This window comes from Anas acuta, chromosome 2 (genome assembly GCF_963932015.1).
Source record: "Anas acuta chromosome 2, bAnaAcu1.1, whole genome shotgun sequence".
Taxonomy (NCBI): domain Eukaryota; kingdom Metazoa; phylum Chordata; class Aves; order Anseriformes; family Anatidae; genus Anas; species Anas acuta.
The window spans coordinates 77,082,298-77,096,035 of NC_088980.1; the positions used below are offsets into that span (position 1 = coordinate 77,082,298).

At 34.5% G+C, this 13,738-nt stretch overlaps 1 long non-coding RNA gene across 1 annotated transcript; it reads left to right on the top strand.

Annotated features, from left to right (window-relative positions):
• Positions 1 to 5,464: 5,464 nt before the first annotated feature.
• LOC137851753 (uncharacterized) lies at positions 5,465 to 6,865 on the top strand. Its single transcript, XR_011093433.1, has 2 exons — positions 5,465 to 5,583; positions 6,508 to 6,865. It is a non-coding gene; the product is annotated as an uncharacterized lncRNA (long non-coding RNA).
• Positions 6,866 to 13,738: the final 6,873 nt, after the last annotated feature.

The following is a 13,738-nucleotide window of genomic DNA, read 5'->3' on the forward strand; positions in this document are numbered from 1 at the left end:
GAAAAAGAAGGTGGTGTTGCCTTCCAGCACAGACAACCAGGGTAAGGGACGCAGAGGTTTCCTCCACCCAACTATGTATTTACTTTGCAAAATGGAAGGATGATTTAACAGTTCCATCGCCTGTGAGAGAACCAGCACCTTCGATTCTTCCAACAAAAAATAGAGGAAATTAAATGGGATGAAATGACTATTCTATGAAATAGTTCATTATTAATGGAGAACAGAAAGGAAGAGGAAAAAATACTGCAGATTGAATGAAAGAAACTTTTTAGCAGTGAAATAGGGACACCTTAGCTTTGACTTAAAAGGGCGTCCATAAGAATATAATTATGTAAATGTCAAGAAGGCTAGAAGTGGTTTTAATGTACAACATTAAGATATATATTAATAATATGATGGAATTAGGAACAGAAAAACCTATACTAAGTATCATGAAAAACGTTCTGACAGGAAGATACATTAGGCTGTAGAATAGTTTCCCATAGGGAAGCCATCACTTAAGGGCTTTTTCTTCCATCATAAGTTCCCCAATTCTATGAAGATTCATATTCAGCTCTTCATGTCCAAATGGCAAATTAAACAAGAGAGATAATTTAAGCAGGTCCCTAAGTCCCTCAGTAATTTTAAGGAAATTCAGTTACATCCTCTTATCAAAATATCCCTTGTTGGGGTTAAGAATAGACCCCTCCATATATATTTTATCAACTCATATTTAAAAAATAATTTTATTTAACTAAGAAGTGTGGATATTTCTCCATGTTTTGGTCTGAGACTTTTATATATCTTCTGTCACCTACTTGGCCTTCTGCAAAATTGTGGGGCTTTTGGCTATATCTCAGATAAAAAATGGAGCTGCACAAAATATATGAGGTTAAAAAAAATGTGTAAAGTGCATGTTACATGGAATGTCAGAGTTTGGGGGTCAAAAGAAAAGCTACTCATTTCATCACAGAAGTACAGTTGCATTTAAAGGTTAACAGTACCAGCAATCTGTTTGAGGCTGGAGGCAAACTGAGTCTCAAGTCTGATGTCAGAGCTCTAGTCTTTGAGACAATGTGTCTATGTCTTTTAGTATGATCAAAATGCTGTCCTTTGAAGTAATAGGGCATATCCAGAGGCAATGGAAACCTTAGGGTTTCTGGCTTTTGCCAGAAATTTAAGCTTTGAGCTTCAACTTACACTGCATTTTTCATTGTTTTCATAGGATTTTCCTTTATTTTGTCCTATGGTTTCTGATGAAAGATTTTACATGTTTCAGTTTTCATATAAATTGTGAGGAAGATTTCTTTATTTTTTATTTTGCAATGTCACTTTCATTAGCATTGTAGTTTGGGTTTGAGGCAAGATGGTTTTTAAGGTCCATTATTTTTTGTGCTTCAACTATGAGAGAAATAATAGTCTAGTGTTCTGGTTGCAGTCTCAAAAATGTGGATTGAATTCAAGGAAAATTATCTAAATGAGATTAAACAGTTAATATTAGGAAATTTTTAAGTAATATGCACTGAAAAGTGGAAGATAGTATTTTGAGAGAGACCTTAAGCACGAAGAGTAATAAAACATTATATACCTTTTTGGCTGTTCATCCCATATTTTATGAAATCTTGAGTAACTCAAATTTCACTTCATTTATATAATGAAGATATTTAATGAATGTTTTCATCCACCTAATTGGTACTGTAGAACAACCTGATGCCAATGTAGCAACTAAGATATAGAAAAAAATATGTTGACTCAAGTTTTTTCTTTAGTTAGACAACGGATTATTATTTTTTTTTTTTTCTAAAGAAGAATGTGGTATTTCGTACCGTTGATGAATTTCATAGTTTTGTAATATATTTTTTTAAACTGTACAGAAACATGGTCGGTCTTCTTATTGATGCAGAGTGTTTTCATTACTTTCTGCTCAGTTTATTTCCCAATAGTAAAAAATGAAGGTCTTGTATTTTACAAAGTTTTGAGTGTACTAGGTTTTCTGCAAAAAAGACTACAGCAATGACTGTGGGTATTAGCTTCTAAACTATCAATTAAACAGCACAATAAATTCTCACATTGAAACATTATGTATCTCTATATATGTCTCCTTTAATTGTGTCTAGTAAGATACAATTGTTTAGTTTATTTTTTTGGCAGTCCAAGAGGTACTTCATACATTCCTGTGTGTCCATACAGAGTTTTCACTCCATAGTATGTACTGCCACTTAACTGAATTGATAAATCTTAAGTCAAATAAGCAAGTTTAACTTCTCAGGGTAACTGAATTGCATTGAATTACATTCGTTGTGAGAATTTTAGCTGAACTTTTTCTCATCAATAAGTCTGCAATCCTTTACTAAGAAACTTTGCCTATGAAACTCTCTTGGGGTTTACTAAATGAATTTAAAGCAATACAGATACCTTCCAAATCCCATAACAGAATTCACTAGTATGCCAAATAAGCTGGAAAAATTCTGTAAGTAGGGAAAGGCAATTCTTGTTGAATTAATGAAAACTGAAAATTCTGAATTCTCAGGTTGCTTATAGCCTGACTCAATAACAATCTCTGAACAAGTAAGTTAGAAAAAACAATAGAAAGTGGGTTGGCCAACTATAGAATGTTGGCCGACTACAATAAATGAAACAACAAAATTACTTTAAAAAAAATAAAGAAAGCAATTCTGAAATGAGGTACTTCAACCAGGTAAAGAACCATAGGGACCAACAAAACCCCCTCTCTTCCCTCCCCCCCCAGATATTTATATATAATTCATGTTATTTAAGATGCACAAATGACTGTGGTTCTTTTACTGAAAACTAGATCACCACTTTCCTTGCTGCAGTGAGAGATTGATTGATTCTGATTATTGATTTAATTATGATTTCCTTACTACACAGGAGAGATCTGAACCAAACTTCAAAATCTAATGCTCTAGCATGCAGGAGTGGGACCCAGAATCCAAAGCCAGAGATGTACAAGCGGGCCTTTTTCATTTAGTAACACACTAACGTATATTAAGATTCCATTGTTGAGTTCTGAGAAAAAAAAAAAAAAAAAAGACCTTCAAAGACCTTTAAAAAACTTGTATCAGTTTATCTATACTGTATCTGAAAAATAAAAATATATATGTATTTCAAACATTGTATCTTAAAATCTGTGGTAAAAAAAAAGAAAGGAACTGATACTGATATAATCAGATAGCTTGATTTCAAATTCTCTACCCATCTGCTGACTGCATCTAATTTTTCACCTAGGTATGTATCCTTTGGTTACTTTGACCAGGTATTGTAAAAAGTTGGTGAGAGTGAATCCAGAATGTGAAGTAACAGGTTCTATTTAAATAGAAATAAATAGATACAATAATAATAGAAAATATACACTGCATTTGATGAGCTATCCCATCATTTTCAAAAGCTTCAGTTGTGTATATTCTAACAAAGTAAATGCAGTAGTACACAAAATATATTTTCCTACTTGTTTTCTGGACATTACAAGATAGGATGAATACCTTTCATTAATAAACTTGTTTGTTTTTAAGAATGCTTTCTGCACTTAAATCTAAATATTATAAGTTTTAACATTTCTTCTAGCATTTTTTTCACCCTGGCCCAACTTCTCATTTGTGTCTGATTCTTTATGATGTTTGTCCAGTGCTTAACCACATTGTCTTTTTTTTTTTTTTTTTTTTTTTTTTTTTTTTTTTTCTGGGAACACAGCAAAATAATTAGTAATCATGTTGGCTATATAGAGAGTGGACCAAATTTCTAAAGAGTTGTACTTCCTCTCTTCAATTTGAATCAGAAATAAAACAAAATCAACATGTTTAATTATTAAATGTCAGCTTTTCCCTTCATTTTTAAAAATATGATTTTAAACCTAAATTTCTGATTCCAAATTGTAATCAAAAACTCACTTAGAAAAGAACAAATAATATTCAGATGGACTTTCAAGTACACCTCCCATTCCTACAAGTTTCAAATGTTCTCCCTCTATACTTGCTTTTCTTTGATTGTATTTCCCAACAAGACAAGCTTTTATAGAATGATAGGCATTTTTCTGAACGCAGCTCATATTTATTACATAAACCCAACCACCTTCCAAAACCCAAGGTTTCTCTTTTCACTAGGTGATCTGAGAGGTCTTTTCCAACCTAGATGATTCTGTGATTTTTTTAGCCATGTGAGCAGAAGCATTCCTTAAAAGCTTCTTGTTGTTGTAATACAGATAATACAAAATGATACAAGATGATGACTGTATTTGTGCTTGTGTTCAGAGTTAGCATACAAGTCTTTGATCAAAAGTGAGATTGTATCATGATTTATAACAGGTTCCTTAAATTACCATTGTTTTCAAGCTTGGACTGTTTCTGTGTTTATATATTTATTTAAACGGTTTTGACCTTCAGAACTTGGATTGTAACTCACTGATTTTATTTTTCCTGCAAATGAAGATGTATTACTTTTTAATTTTCAGAGTATCTGAAATCATTATTCTCAGATTCATTTCTGTATTAATATGAGTTCCATATTTTTTGTCTCAATCTGTTCACAGAGCAGCATACAAAGCTATAAACTCTGGAGCATCCCTGCTAAATAAGTTGTTTTCTATGTTATAGGAAACATATAAATTCCTCTGAAAAAAAAAAAAAAAAGTTTATTTCTTGCTTTTAATCCTGATCATATTTTTTCAATTGGTCTATTATTAAACCAAATATTTTTATTTTTTCTTCACAACAACCAAATTTTTATAGCACTTGTTTTCTCTATCCTTACTTTCTAAAATGAGTTTTAGAAAAAAGAGGATTGTGGGATTTCTTTTTTTCTTGTCTTCTATAGTGCTGAAGAGCCTTTAGAAAAGACTCTAGTCCTTTTTCATTTGTTTTTGTTTATCAGATTATTATTAATTATTATTGATAGTATTATTGCTTTTTAACAGCATTTTGGCATTATTCCAAAATATTGGAATTGAGCTGTAGTTCTTAATTATGTGCACCTTTTAAACTTGTAATTTAATTGACATAATATTAACCACTCTTCTTCTGGCCTGTAAGCAATAGCACCCCAATCCTCTTCTGCTGTAGTGCAGTGGAAAACTGGCTTCTGGTAATGATTTGACAATTATAATAAAAATTATCAATTGTATATAATTATAATTATAAAAACAATTCAACGCTTTTTGCAGATATTATTGTATGTCCCTTTTGATTACATGGTATCCAATGCAAAGAATAATCATAATCCTAGAACCAGCATTCATTAAGTACAATTTCCTTTAATTGTAGAAAATACAAACACAGGCTTGACTAATGTGAATTAGCAGTGCTCTGAAAGGTGGAAGAAAGCTGATAGGAAGAGCTGACAAATATGAAAGTAAGATGGAAGAGCTGGACAGATTTAGTTTCTTAGCAAATAATTATCCCCAAGCTGTGCAAACTTCTTACATAAATCCTTATTTTATTTATTTATTTATTTATTTATTTATTTTATTTCAACATGAAAGTGACAATAACTGTAGTTCATATGCCAGCAGCTTCCACAGGAAGGCATATCTCGCTGGCCTTGGTCTCATCAACACCAACAGCAGTACGTCTCCACTATTTCTACCAACTTGTATCCTTTATGAACCAAAACACGTTAAAGGAATATAGAGAATAAATATTTAGGTTTGCTTAGGATCACACTGATGTCTGCTTTTTGTGGGCTCCAGTTCCAAGCTTAGGATTCTGAGATGATGAAGGTTCAATGTGGTCCACTGCTTAAAATATTGGTTTTACAGCAATGCATAAGGAAGACATGCTTTTCTCCTGAGAAGAAAAGTTGGCTTCTGTAATAGTTACAAAGCCAGACAAATTGGTATTGAATGCACTTATTCGTACTTATTTTGAGATGTTTCCCTCCCCCCCCCCTTTTTTTTTTTGTAATTTATAATGATTATATAATGATTTCTTTCTCTTTATAAAAAAAAAATGTATGCATGGACAAACACATAGTTGGATAAATATATATTTCCACACATATACTTCATCCAGAACAGGCAATTAAATTAAAATAAGCTAGCTACAGGATGAGGAAAGTTCAAGCCAGAATGCTATTTGACTACAGGATATAATCATTTTAAAATCATCATATTTAAGGTTTTTCAACAGATAATATTTCTTGGTGTTAGGCAGAGGTTTCTAACATCCCTGACTGTACAGATCACCTGCCTATTGAATAAATGTCTCTCCACTGAAAATTTCATCCTGATGCACTGAACCTGGAGCTATAACCAAAGAAAAAAGCAGATTATAGGATTTTTTATTGTGCAATTTAGAAATAACATTTCTAAATTATTGTAAATTTAGAAATAGAAAACAGGATATTGAAGCAACTCCCACTTAAAATGGAGTATGTCAAATTCTTGTGAAGTGCAGAATTTTTATTTAGAAACATTCAATGCAGAGATATTTTAGTCCAATTCTATAATCATCAAAAGAAGGAAGACAAAATTCTGGAACCTGAAAGCAATGTTCCTTACAGAAAACCACCATCAAGATATATGCTGAAATGCAAGGCAAGGAAAGGGGGATGGAGGGATTTCCTTGTGATTTAACGTCCGAAGAGTTTGTCATGTTATATATATTTGCACCTCTTGATAAAAGCCACAGACTAAATTATCTCTCTTATATTAAGTTTCCAGAAAGAAAGAAATAGAATAAATTAATATTAGAAATATTAATTATTGTAACATGAGTGACTTTGTTAACATCTTCTGTGAATCATATTTATGTTCAGTTATTCTCCTGGTTCCCTTCTTTTTTCACATTCCCTGGCTTTGAGATGAAATTGTGCTTTTCATTTAGCATGCACTAATTTCTACTAAGAAAAAAATAAAATACAGAAGTGAGAGAAATTTTGAATTTCAACTCTGTGCATGTTTGGGAGGTCACAGAGACATAACTGGGGCACAAATCTTCAAACTGTGTTCCACTGTGGCTGCTTTCTTATTTCTATCTCCCAATGAAATATTAAGTCCCTTCTCTTGCTGTGATGCTGAGACTGTTCCAAATTTCTTGTGAAATCTAGTTTTCCTGAGTTTAATTAGTCAATGCTAGTAGATTAAATTTACTGGCATTAGTTTACAGCTATAGGCTCTTCTTATTCTGTGATTGTATATGTCTGTGAGAGCCTGGGGTCCATAATTATTAAATCACCCCATCAGTCTCACCTGTGAACATGGTGATTGCTGGTGCCAAATTGCTTAGCTCCTAAATGCTTACATTGGGAATGCTTGAATGTTTTCTATCCTTTTTTTTTTTTTTTTTTTTTTTGTTCACAGCACAGTGATTTTTTTTTTTGACTAACAAATAGATAAATAAAAATCCATTTCATCTCAAAGATTAATTAGAGTCTGCTCATGTAACTTAGCAGAATATCTGTTAAAAAAAAAAAAAAAAAAGTACAGTCAGTAACAATAGCCATGTCTTTGAATAGTCCTGATTGTGATGCCTTGGGAAGAAGACATAGGGTATAGTCCCTCATAACAGTACATTAAAAAGTCACTGCCAGAGGGGAAGGGATAACTAAGGGTGAGTCTATTATCAGTAGGAATGTCACAGCAGAGGAAGCTCTGTAAATGTATGGAAGGTTGTCCATTCAAAATAAACTTAAAACAGTATTTTTCAGGTAAATAACTTAGTCAACTACAACATACATGTATATGCTACATATGTTTTAGCAACAAAACAAAAATCTTTATCCCAACCCTTTGTAAATGGTGTGATGGTTCTCAGTGACATTATCGTAATTAAAAAAAATTCTGTAATGAGGCACTATTTGATCTTGAGCACATTTTTGGGGTAGGGACATTTAGACAAGGCAACTACAATGCTTTCTGTTAAACTAACTGAAAATTCCCTTCTGAAATAGTGGAAAATTTGCTCAGCTTTAATCAGAAACAGCTCTGAACACGATTGGCATTAAAAATGAAGCTAAACTTTTCAATATAAATGTTGCAGGCTGCTTAATTTATACATTCAGTGCATTGAGAAGACACAAGCTGAGTTTGGATGCAAGCATTTTCACAGATGTATCTGCACATGGGCATATTACAGACTTATCTTTGTATAAAGTAGTTATGGGTAATTATATTTTCTATTGTATGTAGAGTTAAGCACAACAGCAACATTAATACTAACTAAGCTTGAAAAACAATTTCATGAGTTGAAATTTCAACTCGGGTGCGAGATAGGAGAGTTGTAGCTGTCCAGATCAAGTTAACAAAAGTTGATGATTTCCAAGAGAGCGATCTGGGGGTCGTGGTAGACAGCAAGTTGAATATGAGCTGGCAGTGTGCTCTGGCAGCCAGGAGGGCCAACCGTGTCCTGGGGTGCATCAAGCACGGCATCGCTAGTAGGTCAAAGGAGGTGATTGTCCCGCTCTACTCTACACTGGTGCGGCCTCACCTCAAGTACTGTGTGCAGTTCTGGGCACCACAGTATAAAAAAGACATGAAACTGTTGGAGAGTGTCCAGAGGAGGGCTACGAAGATGGTGAAAGGCCTGGAGGGGAAGACGTACGAGGAACGGCTGAGGGCACTGGGCCTGTTCAGCCTGGAGAAGAGGAGGCTGAGGGGAGACCTCATCGCAGTCTACAACTTCCTCGTGTCGAGAGGCAGGAGACCTTTTCTCCATTAACACCAGCGACAGGACCCGCGGGAACGGGGTTAAGCTGAGGCAGGGGAAGTTTAGGCTTGACATCAGGAGGGGGTTCTTCACAGAGAGGGTGGTTGCACACTGGAACAGGCTCCCCAGGGAAGTGGTCACTGCACCGAGCCTGTCTGAATTTAAGAAGAGATTGGACTGTGCACTTAGTCACATGGTCTGAACTTTTGGGTAGACCTGTGCGGTGTCAAGAGTTGGACTTGATGATCCTTAAGGGTCCCTTCCAACTCAGGATATTCTATGATTCTAAGTAAATGGTTAGGGTCTCTCAGCTGATCCTTTCCTCATTGCTAAAAACAGGTTGATGTTATGTCACAGACGGCTAGTTTGTGTTTAAAAATAAAATAAAATAAATTCTCAGCAGTAGTCCTAAAATCATACTATGTTTCTTCTAGTCTCATAGTGTCACAAGAATAAATATGGTGTCACAGTATTCCAAGTTACATCCTTATTTCCTTGGGTTTCATTTTGTCCTGTTATCTCTGAATAATACGTTTTCTTTTCAGTCATGTGAAGGATTTGTCCTAGAACTTCCCTAAGTCCTTCTCTGTATGAAGATTCATGCTAAGTCAAATCTGGACCTGACTCAAATCAATACATACAATATTACTTTCCCAATTTGAATACAAAACTAAAGTACAGGTTACAGGAAATATTATCATTTCCTCCATGATTTGATATGTTTATATAGTGTGGAGTTTTATACAACCATGTTGATAATGTACATTTTATTAAGCCTAAAGGACTTCATGCTGTTTTCTTTTTTTTTTTCTTTTCCAAATACAGATATAAATATAATATTAAATGGACCTTGCAATGAAAATATTGTACTTGCTACATTCCTTCATAACATTATCACTGCCATAAATAGCTGCATGATATCATTCTTGTGAGAAGAATCTGAAGTGTGTAATAGACTAGACCACACAAAGAGAGTGGAATACTCCTGCACTTGATTACGTTAGACTGTGGCTGTAAAATCTTGTGTTGTGAATTATAGATATTCTTCCAGGTCAGTCCAGTCCAGACTAGTCACACACAGGATAATGATTTTTTTTTTTTTTTAATCTGATATACGTATCTTACAAACTAGAAGAGTTGCCAGATATGAAATAAGGCTATAGAAAATAAATAAATGAATAAATAAATAAATAAGATTGTGGTTTTTTTTGTTTGTTTTTGTTTTCTTTTTTTTGCAGATAACCGGTTGGAGCAACTTTTTTGTTCATGATTTGATACATAAATGTTCATAAATTTAAGTACTCAGTTTTAGTAAATACAGATTCTGCTGTGATCTAGTAGCATGTTAGAATGTTTTGAATTTCATCAGTGTATATTGTTTTAGTAAAATAGAACTAACAGATAGGTTATTATTTGTTACAGCAAAGTGTATTTTTCAGATATATATGAAATACCTGAAATCTTCCTCATTGTCATTTCCAATGATTTTATTTATATGTACAATTACGATTGTACCATACATGGTACTTCCAAGGGCAACTGAGCAAAAAAGAATTTTTACCGCTCAAGTAAAGAATACCTTCCAATCCCGTCATTTTGACAGGAAAGATATTCTAGAATAAATTGACAAAGTACTTGAATCATTCAGATCATTCTCAACTAAATTTAAAGTTCAAGTGATTAATCAATAATGTAGTAATAGAATTTTAGATGTATGGTAGACTGATATGGATTTTGCAGCATTAATGTCATTATGTGTAACAGCGAACATTCACCTTAGCCTATGCATTAATGCATTTTTCTTTTTAATATATGTATATCCTAGTAAGTCTTGCTACTTATGGAACCTTATCCATAGGAAGACAAATGCTCTAAACCAGTGAATGACGGGTGAGAGTTAATCTTTACAGCATGATTTATAAACTCTAGGCCCTGAGCATGCTAGAAATGCAGTGATATTTCACTTTACCTCTTTCTGTTTTATTTCTTGAGTTAGTAGATGGTCTTCTTACAGCCTTGTTTAAAGCTTTCTTGTATGACTTTAGATACACAGAAGTGCAATTGCTACAGTGAAACAGGTTTTCAACAGCAACAAGGTCCCTCACAAGTCTTGTACCCACAGCTGACCACAGTCTGTGCTGTATCTGCTTGCTAGATGTTTTATCTTTTCATCTCACAATCAGTTTGTAGTCAAATTATTCTCTTTATAGATAGAAAACTGTGTCATTATTCTAAATTGAATAATGAAGCCTGCAGTTTGTGGCATCATTTGTCTTTTATCAGAAGAGGTCCCCATGGTGGGCTACCAGGGCTGGGTGCCAGTGACCCACCTGGCCATGCTCCCATTCCACCAAGTCAGCTGGGCAGGGAAAGCTCACGGGTGCTGATGGAGACAGGGAGAGCACTCACCGAATACTATCCTTGGCAACACCTTTTTTTCTGCAGGTGCTGGCAGGGCTGTTTCTTCCCCTTTCTTCCTTTCTTTCTGCCAGCTGCCGGGCAGCGCTGTGCCCTCCTTTCTTCCCCAGGCTGTCCCTGAGGTGAGGCACCACCATCTTGGCTGCTGGGCCCAGCCGTGCCCCTTAGCCACTGGCATCCAGTTCAGCCTCAAAAAAGCCCCAGATTTTGATTTAGTACACCCTGTACTCTGAAGGTTTACCTAAGCATACGTGTAAGTCCTATTTTAGTTTATTATTTTATTTTTAAATAGGATTTTATCTGTCAGCTGAATTAATATGCAGAATTGCAACTGGAAAATAGTATTGACAGTGATGATAGGGGCTCACCTGAAATTATTGTTGAGTTGCCTAGCAGGTGATGGTTGTAAATGCCTTGTTTTTCAGTGGAATTCTTGCCAGTTCCTGGTTGCCTCTCTAAAAGCCTCCTTTGAGGCAGGCATTCAAGTTGTATGCCTTAATGGAAAGGTGTGCACTTATAGACAGCTAGGGAAAGTCCAGCCGATTTTATTTACTTTTTGCAGCAGATTTTATTTACTTTAGTCTTCTTATTATGCAGCTATCTGCAGTTTCAGAGACAGTGAATTGTCTTTGTTGTCACTCAGAACTATGCATTTAAGCGTACCATTTGTGAGGTCGCGACTTGTCCACCTGTTTGTGTCCCCCACTTGTACAAAGTACCTGATATTCCCAAGCCACATCTGTGGGGTGCGGGAGGTAACAAAGCAGTGTTTTACTTAAAGAAGTAGCTGCTCCGCCGTCTGGGAGAAGTTGCACGATTTGACAGTTATGTAAATATGTGCTTTACTTTGCCTGGTTCCCATATCCATTTATTTTCTTCTCAAGTTGTCTGTCTAAACCAGGATTCAGACACTTCCAAATAAGGAACCATGTTTATCTGATGTTGTAGCTGAGTGTAGAAACAGAAATATAAACATCAAATACAAACACCAATAATATTTAAAAGATGCAAAGGAGAAGAGCTGCTTTTTAGTATGCTCAAAAAACTTTCCTGAGCTAGGCAAGATGTAGGAATAGTGCTTCTGAGCATATTATCAGCAAACTGTGGTGGCTCCTTCTGATTTTAACCAAGTATTTCATTGCTGAAGGGTGAAATGGCTTCCACATGTTCCCAGTTCAGCTATGCACACCAGGGATGCTTGAGCTGCACTTGTCCAAGCTTCCTTAGGAGCTGAAAGAAAAAGCAGCATGAATTCAGCTCTGCTGCTATACTAACTGCTGGTTAAAGCCACGTATATCTGGATGAAGAAGGTATAGATTGCAGTTTTGCAATTTCTGATACTTTGTGTGACTTGATGAACACTTTTTGGACCAGCTACAACCTTCTCATTAAATACACACATGTGATAACACAAACACAGTGTACTCTGCTTCCAAACACGGGTGTGTTCTAAGGGGTATTTAATTCAGGTCAGAATTAGTTCAAGGCACAGTTTCTGTCGCATGGGATGATTAATTAATTAATTATTTTTATATAATTAGTTCATAAAATAAAATTTATTTAAGAAATAAAATAAAAAATACAATTTCAAAATTAAAATAAAAATAAAATTTATAAAAATATAAGATGAAATAATTAATTTATAAAATTTTAAATGTATTTATAAAGGTAATGCAGTGTCTGTTTATGGATCCAATTAATTCTGGGTCCTTAAAAAGTTGTGTAAGCCCCAGAAAATATGTAGAGTGGTTTGGGATTTTGTTTTTAATATTATTCTATTTTGTGGAAATGAAGCTACCCTTGCCTATCATTAATAAATAGCTAAATACAGATCATATGCAACTTTCATATCTATGAAAACAGATTTTCGGTGCAGAGTTCCCACTGTTTCCTTTGGAAGTAGAACTGTTAAAACGTGTGTCAGTGTTCAAGCTTGAACAGTGGTATATAGTCTAAACGATATACAGAATGAGAGATATTAATGAAATTACGAGCCTTTTGACTTGTGATAACCTTCTAATAGACTCTCTATAAAACATACACAGACAACAAGAGATTGTTTTGGAGGTAGGCTTTCCAAAACTATGAAATGTCTTCTCATACTTTCTTAGATTTTGGTAGCCCTATCACATAAAAAAGAATTTCTTTAGATTATAAAAGGAGGATGACATTTAATCTCGCAAATAAAACGTATGATACTTGATTTCTGATTTGACAATAGTAAATTCCATCAGTAAAAAGAACTGCTCTTAGTTTTTGTCTTGAAGAAACAAAATTAATTCACACAGCCTGTGCGTGAAACTTGTAATGAGCAGCATAATATGAATGATTTTGATAGCCTGAGCTTCCACTATGAATCGTTGCCTAAGTGAAATTCTAGTCACTAATCACCGAACCATTCACTGTGCAGGTTGCATATGGCTTTGTTAGCAATTACATTTATTTTAAATTGAGAGAATTACTTGGAAACACTGTTCACTGAAGATTCAAACAGACCAGAGCAATTAAGCATTAGTTGCCGAAGGCCTTCAGTTAAAATTATCGAATGGTACTTTCACTATAAATGTTCACCTACCTGATCTCTGGAGACTCCTGACTGACTTCTAATAAACACTCACCATTTCCTCACTAACACTAGTCTGAGCATTTAATAATTAAAAAGGAAAGAAAAAAAAAAAAAAAAA